The sequence below is a fragment of the Bombus pascuorum genome, chromosome 2, assembly GCF_905332965.1.
Source record: "Bombus pascuorum chromosome 2, iyBomPasc1.1, whole genome shotgun sequence".
Lineage (NCBI taxonomy): Eukaryota > Metazoa > Arthropoda > Insecta > Hymenoptera > Apidae > Bombus > Bombus pascuorum.
Genome location: NC_083489.1, coordinates 1,453,451 through 1,465,700, shown reverse-complemented (window position 1 = coordinate 1,465,700; position 12,250 = coordinate 1,453,451). Strand labels below are relative to the sequence as shown.

The following is a 12,250-nucleotide window of genomic DNA, read 5'->3' as shown; positions in this document are numbered from 1 at the left end:
TTCCTTTGATTACGTTGCTTCCGCGTGAACAAAACGTTTCCAAAAATTGAAATTTGTCGCGTACCGTTTGAAACACGAAGCGACAAACGTGCAATAAAAAGTTCCTCGTTGCTGCTTCAGTGAAGGTGCAATTTTAACTTTCAGCTATCACGATAGCATTTCGCGTGCGATTTATTAACAGGCAGTGGTTTTTATAAAGTATTTCCTATCTGTTGTCAATATGCTCCGAAAGGTTTGAAGCACGTACGTATGTGCGTATATTCGATCGAATTCGTTGGAACAGGTTGATGCAAATATTTGTCAGTTTGCGATATTTTCCAGCAGATTTATTTGTTCTGTTGGTGGAAAATCGATACTATTTTATTTACTTTATGCGCGAGTGTGTATTCTTTCTTGTTAAGTTGTAGAAAAATCCAAAATGAAAAGTTTGGTAATATGCAATGTCAATTCTCGTTGCACTTTATATTTTAAATATGACACGGGGCATGCTTTCCGAAGGTAGAATAGCGTCGAAGTAAAGCATTACGAAACTTTTTAGCTTGTTATATGAAAACTGAATCTCCCGATTGCGGTTGCAATAAAAATAATTTGTTTATTTCAAACCTATTCAAGGCATGTTAAATAATTTTCAAACGTTGTTAACTTTTCAATTCGCGATTAAAGAACTTATGAAACTCGTAACTGGCTTAATTAGGGAACTCGAAGACGAATCAACAAAAGCGTGTTCACTGGCGAGTGTAATTGGAAGACTAAAGATTATAATGGCGTAAGTCCACTACTAGTTTTCGTAAAATAACATTCCGTGTTTATCATTATAATAAATTCATTATATTCTTTCAAACCATGAGAACTCATCGCAGCAAACAACCAAGTTATAACTTAATTAATTAGCAAACTCGAGGGATGAAACTTTCAAAAGTTGAAACACGTTAACTAAATTCGCATTCTTGATACACATACATTATGATTTTTAAGTCGTTACTTAATTGTATCTCTTCCTTTCTCCTAAATTGAATTATAATACTATGCATAGTATGATATAAACAATTGCGTTCCTTAGAGATTATTTTAAAAGTGTCACAAGAGTAAAATATTTGAAAACTCTGATATTTCTAGTATTAGAAATCGACGGAAATAAATAACAGATTAGAAACGACGTTCTCAGCTACGTAATACGATCCGTTTCGACCGACTGTATTCTGACCAACTCTATTCTGACCATGTGAAAACATCGTGGGTACGAGGTTGGCGAATACGAATTGAAAGTAGACGATTTATCGAGCGTATCGTTTTCCCCAGATCGCATCGACCCGAATTTTCGTAGGATTTATTTAACAGCGGGTCAAATGAAATTGCCCCTCCGGCCTGGCAAGTCCTCTTTAAAGGGATCAAGCCGCGAGAAAACGTCATATATTTTCGACGAACAATAGAGAGGCCAGAGTTGTGCAGAATTTTCGAACGAAACTTCGCAATCTGTGGACGAAGTAGAGAGAAAATTGCGAACGAGGTGAGAAAGAGACCATCTGCAAGTTCATCGTCGTTACGAATATGTAATAGGAGGAGAAGAGGGCGTCTCCTGTGTGCGATCGGCCGACATTCGAATATTGGAATCCGATACAGATACAGGTCGAACGTGTCGCGATGAAAATTCATTCGCGCCACCTCCGCATCTCTTCATCCGACTCAGCATCATCGATTCGAAGGCAAATGGCAATTTTTTAACCCTCTTTTCGGCCATGGAATAAATCGACCAGCAATTTTTCGCGTCAGATTCTGTTCAAATCTCTCAGGTTCTCGGACAGAATTCTCTGTTTCAGAATTGTTTTCAGAAGAAGAAGAAAATGAAATCCGTATGAAAAAATAAACAGTATGTTTGTTTCTTACGTTGTGTTTTTAATGAAGCCTTGACGAGGTTCTTTGCAGTTGTAATTGCGTAGGTTGATTAAAATATTTCTGGATAGATGAGATATAACGAAGCTATTGTTGGCATATTTTTCAAAGAGTTGTTTCATGGTAATTTTTTATGCGAGTAAACGCACAGCGGTTGGATGTTCAGTTATTTGGATATTGAAGTCAGAGTAATTTGTTTTCCGATACATTTGAAACGAATGTTGCAACGTAGAATAAAGATTACTTACATGCCAAGAACAGTTAAACCTAAGTGCAATTTTTCACGTTAAAAAGTCGCGTGAGTGAATAATAATCGAATATCAAATATTTGTTTGCAAGTTTTCTATAATAATCGATCCTTGTTCTACGACGAAGTTAAATAAATTTAATTTATCTAATCTAAATTTCAATCGATTCGTAATCAAGGTACACGTTTGTAATTATTTAATTATACTGTATAATCCCATTATATTGTATTACATTAATTGCTTTATTAATTGTATTAATTACTCAAACAAGTATACCAACAACGTTACTATAACTAAGAAAATAAAAAAATAAAGAATAAAAAAGAAAATACGATATAGTATCAGCGTCCCTATGATCCAATAAAATCGTTCGCTTGAAACGAGTGTTGCCATCCGGAGGGTTCCAGTTGAAATTCAGATTACAAATAGAACGAAGGGTATACCGTTTTAGATTTACAGGGCGACACGGTCAGATCCAGCTGCCAACGAAATTAATGTAAATAATGTCCCCTGTCAAGCCGGCTTACTGAGACGGCAGGAAATAGCAGGGCTCGCTAGTACACAGTCATATCTATGCGTCGCTGACCGATGATTAATTCCGTGTGCTGCCTTTCGCGAGTATCATTCCAACCCCCTCATCAGGCTACAACCTTGTTTGTTGGCACATTGGCACGCCACAGTTCGAAATACACGATCGAATAATCGTATTATCTCTATCTAGATCTTGTGTTCGACTGATTGCTTGAATCGCTTTCCAAGACATCCTGCGAACGATCGTCACAAAATAATAAATAATAATATTAAACAGTATGATTATAAAGTTTCAGAGTGGCGTTGTTATCGTTTACATTTGTAGCAATGTTTATTATTTTTATCTTCGTTTATCACCTTACTTTTAATGGTCTTCATTTTTATTTCTTATTTTACTGTTTACCATTCGTATTACTGTTTTGCTGTTGTTTTCATTTACTTCTTAATCGATGGAATATATCGAGCATTTTAATCGATTCACGAATTTTTTGTACTCTTTAGAGGCTGAGTCACTTAGAGACACCCGGTAAACAATATTCTCGAAGTACTCAAATTTCTCATATTTCAAGATATTACTATTGTCTGATATTTACACTGGTGGTACTCGATAGTTTTCTTGCAATTGTGAACAGAAAGACGCAAGTGAGTTGCCATGACGAAATGAAAAGGAATACAGAGCGAAGATAGAAATAGAAGAATTGTGTCGATAGAAAAGACAGCGTGGGTAGAATAGAGAAGACAAATTTTAACAATGAAATAAAACAGGACAGGGGCATCGAAAAGAAAATGCCAGCGACACAAAAAGACAGTAAAAAGATGACAGACGGAATATCAGCAGGACGCAAGGAAAAATGATGTTTCTATAAGTAAAAATACGTCGAGTATATCGAGAGACGTTTCTGAACGAATACGACTTTCAAATTCTTAGAATATCGTACGATTCTATCCCAAGAGGAACATGCCAGAAATTTGAGAATGGACGATGCAAAGTAGAGCTGCAAAGCTAACTGTGCACATGTGTGCATAACTAGACTTTGTCGTATGCTGCATTAGTACGTACAATATGCTCGGTTTAAATGGAATTAAAATATAACAAAACAAAAATTTAAATGCAGGCGACACGTCGGTTGTAAAAGTTCACTTCTCCAGCATGATTTATGCAACAGACGCGAGTAGTTAGTATCCTGACAACGTTTTAATGCCAGCTACGATGATACGATAAAAAGTGTAGATTTTTATTTAAAAATATAATTGTGAATTCTCCGGAGCTTTTTCTAACTAGAAGTTTCTATAATTAAAAAATTGAAGATCGACGAAGGCGAAACAATAATTCCAGTTAGATCAGTTTTAGTCCTTACCTACAACATTCGCTTGAAACACCTTTTCTTTTTCTTTTCCATATTTCTAAATTGGACACACGCTATATAAACTACGATATATTTTATCGAACAATTACTCAACTCTCGCTTTAACGAAGTTTCTCTTTTTAATTTGCTACGAAAACCAATGTAAAACCAAAGTATATAAAATACTCGCGAAGATTTTTGTATCAGAAGCATCAATTATCTGTCCGCGGTTGCGAGTTCCGCTTACGTAACGAGATCAAATGAAAGAAGAATTAATGATCGACCGCTTAATCACGATCCTCATTACCAAGGAAATGTCGTTAACGAATCGCGTTGCATGTAAATACGAGCCGCTCCTTCCGCTTATCAGAAGTTGCGGCGTATACTCGTGAGATCTAGCGAGAGCGTGAGTAATGGCCTCGATCAATTTTCAGGGTCCATTAACAGTGAATATCAGGAAAACGAACGGCGATGAAGGCGATCGCGTAGCGACCGGACGTCTTTTCACCGACGCGACGTCCTCCTGATAAGCTTTGGATAAAGGAAGAATTTAACGAAAGATTCAAAGCTTTTGTCTAGCTCATCGTAAAACGTAAACTTTTACTCCACTGAAGAAATAGCAAGAACCGAGATAAGTTTCTGTTGACGTCGGGAATTTGTAATTTTTTAAGAGAAAAAAAGGTGGATCGTACGTTCTCCTGCTCTTTTAAATAATATCTTTAAATCCGTTGCCCTTCTCGTGTTTATATAATCTAAACTGAACATTACATTTTAGTAGATATTAAAATACACAGGTTTCAAATATTCGGTTTTATTGTTCAATGTAATTGTCATTCCTTTGCGCATTCTACGCTCCTTATGAATAAAATAATTAAAGAAAAAAGAAGATACCTGAAGAGATACAAAGGTGAAGGAGAAATAAGTGGGACAGCAAAATTAGATAAGCGTAGGATGGTTGTTCCTAAGCAATGCTACGAGTATCACTACAGTGCTATGTAAATGTTTATTCGCATGCAAGACACATTTTTATGGGTGACACTGAAATATTTCGATTTTGGTTCCAATGGTACCGCTTTTATAGAAAAAGAGTTGTAGGCTTGTTAGATGTTGAACTTTCACCACGAGTAGGTGACATGTTTTTCTTCAGTTATACGACGTATTGCTCTCTCAGATTCGCTCTGAAGAAGCGAACGGAAATGTTCACGAAACGTCGTAATGAAGGTAAAAAAATAACAAGATTGAAAGATTTTGAAGAATAGATCCAAAGAATCACAAATATATATTCCCAAGCTATAAACTATAATATCTCTTCCTTATTTTAAGATCATAATTTCACCATGAATAATCTATTACCTGCAAGAGCACATTGTACATTAATAATTTCAACCGACTGCTACGAGATACATGATACTGTGTTAAAATCGATACCGTCTCAAATTCGTGATAAGATTAATTGGAATTTTATCAAGGAAATTATTACGATAACATACTCTTTCGGGACTGGTCAGCTTACAACCAAATGCCTGAGGTACTATGAACCGTGGGTGGAACTTGCCCGAAAGTTCCCATATAGTACGCGATCTCGTTAGAAAGCCGCCGTTAATCACATTCTATTAGCAGTCATACATTAGAGGCGATGTTATGCCTTGTTAGGTAGTTTATTACTCTACCAGACTCCGTAGCATCTGCTGCGCTATATCAGCTCGATAAGAAAGTTCTTCTCTCGCCTCTGTCGCCATTTCGAGCTGTTTAGTGGCTCAATTATCCGTGATGCGACCGATAACGAAGCGACATCCGGTTAATGGACTAAGTAAGCTAATCTGGTCAAATCGCTTGTACAAGTAACAGTGGATTATGGTTAAACGATCAACGTGTAGATCGAATTTTGCTTCGTTTAAGTAGAAATGAAATACGAAATATTACATATATTATTTTATAAAATATCACGATCGTTCAAATCATTGTGAAGGGATGAAATTTCTAGGAAAAAATTATGATTTTGTTATTTCGATCAGATCCGATGGCTCTAGTGTCAAGCATCATTTTATCTAAAGTAAAGTAACTAAAACTAAATGGTATTAAAATCTCAGCGTTCCCTTAGACAAAACTTTACATTTCAACTATCGAAAAATTACCTATCGCTAGTTGTAATTCTTCACAACATTTTACCCAATTTAAATAACCCTTTTTTATAGTAATAAACATATTTATAAAAACATTTGTCGTCTTTCATTTCTCACCTTGCGTTTTGCAATTTCACTGTACTAAAATGGCAAAATTGCCATTGCCAATGGCAAAATAGCATTGGAATTACAAAAAGTATATTATTATATAAACAAGAAACAATTCCGTTAAAACAAAATCGTGCATTTTCGATCAGCTAGGTCAAAGAAAAATGTAATTTACTTAGTTGAGGAAGTTCATATCCCTAAAACGAGTAAGTCGATTTTCTGTGGCCATTGCAATTTTACAAACAAGTTTGGGTTGTATACTATAAATTCCACGCAAAGGACATTTATCTAATTCCTCGATCGTTTCACCGAGAAACGTGGAGTCAATTCAAAGTCGTAAAATGTCGCCTGGAAATCCGATCCATCGCGACGATGTCCGTTCGAGGATGTTCGCGGAAAGTTTCGTAGATTAGAGGCTCTGTACGTCGTTGGCCATTCCCGTAACGATTATGGGAGATATCGTCACGATTGGGATGTCGCCAAATGCCCCAACTTCTGTCAAGAACCACCGGAAGTACTTCACTAAATATATACTTGATGATGTGACTGCCGCAGTAATCCTTGCCTCCACTTTGCATGTAGTCGCTTAGCAGAGTCGATTATCTCTGCGGTGGTTCCGATCATAATTATTCAAAGCATTTGGTGTTTCGAAGTTTGACGTTTGCTTTCATGTAAATTGTTTAGGCGTGTAAATTGGCACATGAAATCAAACGTGGTCGAGTCACAAAACTAAGTTCTGCTGCCAGTCTACGTTGGAAACTCAGATATTTTGTGGTTCACATGTTGGATAAAATAACATATAATATTGTATATTATAATATAATGTATGCATATAATAATACGCGATATTAATAATATATAATAAAAACTCATTCTTTGCGTTTCAAGCGTGCGATTAATACGCTGCGTTTTGTTTCAAATAAAACGATTGAAACCGGAGAAATTACAAACTTGTTATCTATCATCGTCAAAGTTTAAAATGTAAAACATTTAATATAATACCAAATATACCAAAGTTATGGAAATTGTACGCATGTATAATAATATGAATAATATTTTTGATAAATATATCGATACAACATGTGCATGTTTGGAAGTATTAAGTGAGTTTAATAAATAGTCCTTATCTTAATATCTATCTACCACAAAATATGCTGGATTAAATTTAAATGTTTCTTAATGCGCATAATCCTCGGTTAAGTGATTATTATCGCTGGTTTATGTTGATATACTTGTGAGAGTTAAGTAAAAAGGACGGTAGTTTAAGTTTGCAGAATCTTAATCAAAAGAAAGTTTGATATGGTCTGAGTTGCCAAAACGGGAAAAGTTCAAGCGATTGTTCAACGTTATGACCCTAATAATTTTGAAGTTACCATCTTTATAATTCTTTTTTATGTTTCAGTCGTGGCATGCGTTTTGACCGCTGACTATCATTATTCATGGATCACGTAAATGGAGGAATAAGCTTAAATTTGCATCGATCGAGCAATAATCTACTACATACCGCGTTAAGAACAAGTTTCTTCTTCGCTATAAGACCTTTTTCTTTAAGCTCACGTAACGATAAAGAAGTGCAATGATATCAATTTATGTATAAATGTAATTGATATAGAAAAATGATATCATCTATTCTTTTCACGAAATAGGTAGAGCACTTGGAACGTCTTTCATCCGATAGACACGGTCAATCGAACAATCTTGTTTATCCCTTGTTATTTGGGATTAAACTTCAGAAGGCTTCTAGAACAAAGAAGTCAACTTCTCTCCAAGGTACTTCAGTAAAAACAAGCAGAAGTTCAGTAACATTCGGTTTATTCGCTTCTGCCCTCGCGACACGGATAAACCCCTCGAACTTCAATAAACTTACGCAAAGTCCTCGCGTTAGCAGGATGCCGATGAAAATCGCACAAACACTGGAAACAGGCAGCTGTTCATGACAAACTTCATCTTTTACGCTGTTACCAAAAATTCTATCGTCGATTGTTTGGCAGTTACAAAGTTACGAACAACGTTCGCACAACTTTCATATTATCGAATTCCACAGTATTGTAACGCTATCGTCTAGATGGAAGTTCGAAATTCGTCCTAAACGAATTCGAAACCAGCAAAATTATGGCTGAAACTCCCTCTAATTTCACGTGGTCTACGTGACATTTCACGTTGAACAAAAAATCCCTCGCGTCGACGTTAAAACGCGATCGATTTAGCATAGAATGTCGATACCAGATGCTACTAATAATAGATACCAGATTATATACCGCTTTACCACCAATATAACAGTACCGAAACGAATATAGTTACTAATATCAATCTGCCTACTAATAATATCAGGTTAATATCGTTCCTATTACCGAGCATAGTACTCGTGACACAAATAATTTTGAATCAATCTATATTACCAGGACGCTATAAAATCATCAACGCATTCCGAACCGCATTCTGTCCCCCTCCGATCATCGGTATACGCTTAATGACTACCGAAACGCCCGAAACACGTCAACTATATCCATGCAAACCATAGGCGAAGCGTCATACCGACCAAATAGGGTTCCCTTCAAATTCACCGACGACTCAATGAATCATGCCACGCGAATCGAAGTCTGACCTGTCAAGTGGCAACATCTGCTAGCAGTTACGCAATGCGAACAATTTCCTTAATTAGCCGGGGATGCATGTGCGCGGCCGCACACGCGTTTCGAATTACACTCTGGTCATGAGGCGCGCGGATACGCGCCTACTAAATGCGTGTGTACGCGTCTGTGAATCGCTAATAGCTACACACAACGGGTTCTGGTATCGAGATCCTTTACGTGGCCACGAGAATGTCGGATCGAGCTGTTAATACCGTACGGCAAAGCTGACTCGATCCGTTTTCAATGATTAATTGTCAGGTAATCAAACACGGATTAGTATTTCGTTCGTTCGCGATTTTGGACACCGTCGAAATTAACATGGTAATCTGCGGCCAGTAGAAGTTGTTTGCCGGATGTGATAACGTTTGGAGAACGAATGGAAAGTGGGATTAGTAGTAGAAATGGGTTTCGTGGGATTTATTATGCCAGGGATTACCAAGGTTTATTAGATTATTATTTAATATCGTAATGGGCGCAAGGAACTAGAAGCTTACGATAAAAGTTTTTTAATTTTTAGTAAGAATTATGATGCGATTAATAATAATAAGGGTAATGAGTAATTTACTACGCGTTGAAATTGCGTGTAATTTAAGAACTTGGCGGAAAGATAGCTACTGGTTGTAAAAAATGAGTTAGCCACAGTATAGAAGTGTGTTTTTATATTTGCCAGCATATCAATTTTTCTATCAAAGCTTTATTTTATTCATAGCTTGTTCCAATTAAGTATGTTGTCTTTATTTAAATATTTGCGTCACTTTTTCTCTAAGACACTTCGTATCGTTGACTATTCTGAATTGTTTGATCACTAGTCAGTGTAACGTTTGGCTGTAATTTGGTATTACTACTGTAAACTCAAGTGTCAATTTTTTCGAACGATTTCAGAAAATAAAGACACATTTATGTTTCGAGTGAATATAATTAAATTAACGCATATTTACGAATAAAATATCCGTAAAGAATAAGATATCGTAAACGATACTTCTGATGCTCTGTACATACTTAAGCATCTCGTGACGACAATTAATATTCCATTTCGTATCGACAATTGTTCACAGTCCTTTGTCTTCTCAGACTTGGTAACTAGAAGTTCACGGAGACTCTTAATTGAATTTCCTCGATTCAACGACTGTTTTCCTGTATTCGTACAAACAAATACTACGTGTTGCTTTTTGATAACCAGAAACCATGATAATTCACAAAGACAATTATATTCATTTTATATGAATGTATTAAGATCTTATAACAAGAGTCGTCGAATTACACAAATTTTATAGAATATCTTATTTTAGGAGCTTTGTCTCTTTATTTCTAAAAATAATTGTCGAAAAAGATTTTGAAATAAACTTGTTCTGTAATTAAATAATTGTAAATAATATATGCACTCTATCTTTTCATGTTTCCTCTCCGACAGGAACGCATCCTTAAATATTATTTGTTCATTTCCAAGGACGATTTTCTAGAAAATTAATTTGATATAAAAGTAAAGCAATTTTTCACAGACTCTATTTTATTTACTAATTTTGTTAAAAAGAAGAATTTAGCTCGATCATAAATTATTACTTCCAACGTAAATATAAAAATATTATAATTTCCGGTAAATTATAATCGATAGACGACCATCTATAATAATTGCAACTTGATCATCCTGTTTCGTTAAAGACAATTATTTTCGCTGTATATGGTTGTACAAACAACTATAAACACGTTGAACAGAGGCAATTAGTTCACGTACATTCGTTAAATTCCCATTCGCCGATGAATTTGCCAAATAAAATTGCGGTCCGCGGTTTGGCCGGCAGTCGGATCTCGAAACCGAAAGTGGAGCGTTTCGTAGGAGTTTAAAACACGATTTCGTTAAGCCGATATCGTTTCGACTAAGCTGTTAGTTAAGGAAATATCTCAATGACGAGACGCTCGATTGCAGATTTTTCGCTATTCCAACGATTATCGATAAAAACGACAGCGCACGGGACAATTTCGTGGAAAATTGGTGAAATAAAACTGCGAATGGTTTCAGCTGTAAATATACATCTGGCAAACGGTTTCACATATATGAAATTTAAATACGTGACGTTCAATGTGATTAATAAAGATTTTTACATGAATTGTCGTGTAAAGGTCGAAGATATCCAAATTAATGCTTTTAATATCAAAAATCGTACACATTCCGTTCAACGATCAGATGGATCTATACTCATTTGAAAATATGTAATCCATTCGCGTTCCTTCTTTCAGTTTGCAGAAATTTGCGAATGATGATATTCGTACGTGAAGAAACGACCGCGAACTTGAAATTTTTTTTTTTATTTTATTTTGGTTTTTTACAATTTGTCCTTATGGACATTTGGTAAAGTGTTATATCTTATTGGTGAAAAAAAAATAAAATAAAAATAAATATAGCATGTGGGTGGCTACCCCCAGCGGGGTGCCAGCTTCGTTTTTTCTAAGCTATATCTTTTATGAACTTGAAATTGAAGGGAAACGGATCTGTGACTGACGATATTTGTATGCGAAAAAATGAAAATATGAGATTGAAGCTGTTAAATTTTGGTTCTGTAATATATTAGGCAAAGAAATTAATTTCGCGTTTTTCAAAGTATTGTTGTTATTTCTGTATCGAGAGGTAGGATCGCAATAGCTATTATTATATTGTATGGATAAATCTATCACACCGTTCTAAGCCGAAAAACCTTTATTGCACGCACTTACATGGACCAGAGGAAAAAGAAACAGAAGAACATCTTAAACCTATCGATTGAGTCTATCGATTGTATCTAGAACAATCTTCTAATTACCGTCTTTTTGTAACTAGCGCATCTGCGTATGGCGAGCACGAACTCACGTTTTCGTTTTCAACAAATATATTTATAGTTTATTTATTATTTATTTTGCCTACTTTCTAAATACTTTTTAATGTTACGTTATACATATACATTGCGGTTTAGAAATGTTGAAATTCCATAACAGTGGAAAAGTATTTAAATTTAACATGAATTCGTAATTATCGATTGAATGCGCAGATGCCGAATTAATTTCTATACCTAATATATTGAGAAATTACAATTTCTAGCATGTAATATATCGGAAACCAATTTGTCACGAGTTAAAATACGATATTTCATCGCCTTATTCACATTTTAACGTTTTAAACTGTTGACTCCTTTGACGCGGTAATCGAATTTCGTTTATTTTGCATTTGCGCGAAACAGGCATGCGTGATAAATTAAAGTCGTTCGTGGTGCAGAAATATCTACGACAGAATTAGTCACGTCGAGCTCGATAAAAATTTTATTAACCAAACACTGAAACACGAGCCTCAATACGCGTTGTTTTTCACGACAGAAAATGAATTTGTCGACAGCTTTGCAATT

General features: G+C 35.5%; 1 protein-coding gene across 9 annotated transcripts in view; it reads right to left on the bottom strand.

Moving 5' to 3' along the window:
• LOC132916863 (glutamate receptor ionotropic, NMDA 2B) overlaps positions 1-12,250 on the bottom strand; it is a 337,093-nt gene that overhangs the window by 55,059 nt on the left and 269,784 nt on the right. The gene's annotated exons all lie outside the window — the stretch shown is intronic.